The sequence below is a fragment of the Chaetomium strumarium genome (genome assembly GCF_033439665.1).
Source record: "Chaetomium strumarium strain CBS 333.67 chromosome Unknown B0T15scaffold_6, whole genome shotgun sequence".
NCBI classification, from domain to species: Eukaryota; Fungi; Ascomycota; class Sordariomycetes; order Sordariales; family Chaetomiaceae; genus Chaetomium; species Chaetomium strumarium.
In genome coordinates, this window is record NW_026944434.1 from 915684 (window position 1) to 918937 (window position 3254).

Sequence of the window (3254 nt, forward strand, 5' to 3'; positions counted from 1 at the left end):
CTATCTAACGGTATTGGTTGCACTTGCGCGGCCGTCCTTGCGCGGCCGCAACAGGCCGTTGAAGTAGCTGTTGTGTTGCGGGCACCCGACCGTCAGGCAAGATTTTTCCCTACGCACAGACCAACCGGTTATTCCCGGACCACCTACCCTACTGGACCCGGTTACTCCCGAACGGCCCACCCTATCAACGATCCCCCACACTCCTCTACGCTACCCACCCTATAGGCCCCCACAGGCCCCATCCTACCAGGAAGAGCTGAAAATGAACGACGTTCCGGATCCGGCACCTGACATTGAGATGGGGGAAACCTCCCCTGACCCCCTAGGGCTACATGCAAGCCAACATGCAAGCCAGAAGACCCTACCTACTATAACCAAGCCGGCCAGAACAACCAAGTCTACTAGCCATCTACATACATATGAGCACATTACTAGGCTTGTCAACGACCTACTTGCCCTGGTCCCCGAGGATAGGGGCAAGGCCCGGGCACTTGCAATGGAGATTCAACGAGCTTACCAACAAGCCTACCAGCAAGCCATCACACCGCCCCCCCAGGCTAAGGCTACGGCTACAGCGTTGAACCTACCTACCCTACGGAAGGTAGTAGCCGAAGAGGTGCGAGCGGCACTAAGGGAAACTAAACCAGGGGAGGCCCAGGCTACTCGAACCTGGGCTGACATAGTTCGGGAACCCCCACAAGCCACTATAGCCCAGCCAGCCAAGGTTATCCCAGCCAAGCAGAACTGCGAGGTCCTTGTTCGCGGGGGCCATCTATCACCTGACCTAGCCAAGAGGACCCCTCTAGAAATCATTCAAGCCGTTAATGGGGCCTCTAGCCGACAAGGGGCTATTGCAGCCCGGAAACTACCTAGCGGAGATACAGTAGTTACCTTCAACAACCCAGATACCAAGCAATGGCACTCTACCAACCACGACTGGATTCAACGGGCCTTCGGAAGCCAGGCAAAGGAAGCCCGACGGACCTATGGAGTGGTAGTCAAGGGTCTACGGAAGGCTGACCTCCAGGGGGCTACAGAGGCTAGTTTTCAAGAAGAGGCCAGGCTACAGGCAGTGGAAAAGATCATCTTCCAGTACCCCCATAACCCAGACTTCACTAGGGTCCCTGTAGTTATAGCCTTTACTAGCCAGGAGGAGGCTAAAAAGGCCTGTGACCTAGGGGTCCTATACCGGGCTCAGCTCTTTAGCTGCGAGCCATACTGGGCTCCGCTACGGCCAACGCAGTGCTTTAAGTGCTGGAAGTGGGGCCATATAGCCCGCTACTGCAGAAAGGACCCCCTTTGCCCCCGTTGCGGCGCTGGAACCCATGGGCATGGTGGTAAGGAAGGCGAAGAGCAATGCCCTACCTATACTACAGGCCAGTTTAGATGCCCAGCCTGCGGGGGTCGCCACTCGGCCAGGGACAAGCAGTGCCCAGAACGGCTCCGAGTACGGGCTATAGCTAAGGAGGCCTACCAACACAGGCCCAGAACCTTCGAATCAACTACTTCCAAGCTACAACAACTAACCTTCGACCTCGACTTTACTCGAACAACCCACCCTACAACCGCAACTACAACCCCTATCTTTGGCTCCCTCTCTCTAAGCCACGACGACCAAGATATAGGCCCTTCTAGAAAACGACCACGGGGCAGGCCAACAAAGGCCCAACAAGATCCCAAGCAGCTCCGACTATCCATCTCCCAGCCTACTAGCCAGGCTATAAGCCAGGCTACAAACCAAGCTACAAACCAGAACGACCCAACTAGCCAGCCAACCAACCACCTAGCCAGCCAGCCAGCCGACCACCTAGCCAGCCAACCCTCTAGTACTACATGGTAGTTACCATACTACAATGGAATACCGGAGGCATCAAGCAACCACTAGAAATCTTAGTAGAGGAGGCCAAGTTCGACGTCCTAGCTATATAGGACCCGTGGATCAACCACCAAACTAAGTCTACCTACTGCCCTCGACGTAGCCAGTACCACCTAGTCCATCAACCTAGTGGTCGGGCGGCTATACTGGTTAAGAAGACAATTGACCTTAGCCAATGGGACTATGGGGTAGCTGAACATTGGTGCTGGGTTCGGTTCGCAGGCTATGAAGGTAGCCAGGGGGTCGAAGTCTGGTCGGTCTATAACCCCCCGGCAATCAAGACAATACCGGCCACTCTTTTGCAACAATACCCCCGACCCTCTAGCCAAATAATACTTACAGGGGACTTCAACCTTCAACACCCAGCCTGGGACTACTACGAACGCTACGATAACAAAGCCAACAACCTGCTCCAGTTAGCCACCTCTTGGGACCTTAGGCTAGTAACCCCTAAGGGCACTATAACTAGGGAACCACAGGGTAGGCAACGGGGGCGCCCATCGACTATCGACCTAATCTGGGCCTCTATAGACCTTGCCTGCTCCTACTACGGTATTAAGGAAAGAGGAGATTCCGACCACTACCCCCAAGTAGTGGAGGTCCACCTCGAACACTCCCCTACAGCCCCACCCCCCCCTGGTTGGTCCTGGAAAAAGATGGATAAAAAGAGGGTAAAGGCCGAAGCAGCCCTCTTACCAGGCCTCTGCAGGCTAGATAACCCTGGCCCGCAGGGCCTACAGAGCCGTACCCAGTCAGTAGAAGGCCTAGATAAGGCATTCGACTGGCTTGTCGAAGAACTTACAAGGATTGCCAACGCTAGCACCCCCCGAAGGAAGCCTAACAATGGATTTCAAGCCCCCTGGTGGACGAACGAGGTGCAACAAAAGGTCCAGGGGGCCCGGGAGGCCGAACGTACGGCTAAAGCCGCACCTACGGCCTATAACAAGGCCCAGCTAAACCAGAGACTCCGGGACCTTTCAAGGGCTATACGACAGGCTAGAACAAAGACCTGGAGGTCTACCCTACAGGAAGCCAGTCATAACGAATCACTCCTTTGGAGCCTAGAACGGTGGGCTCGTTGCAAGAGCTTCCAGCCTACTAGCCCCCCTAGGCTCCCGGCCATCAACGGCTATACCACCCATACCCAGAAGGCCCAGGCCCTAGCCAACCGTTTCTTTCCAAGCCCGCCAGCCGACCTCTCTAACATCCAAGATCCCACCTTTTCCCAGCCGTGGGAACCGAAGATCCCAATAAGCCAGGTGGTTAGTGCTAGGGACATACAAGATGCCATTGCCCGGGCCGCTCCCTGGAAGGCCCCAGGTAACGACTACCTCCCTATAGGCCTATTGAAGGCCTGTGGTAGGCCGTTGTACAGGAT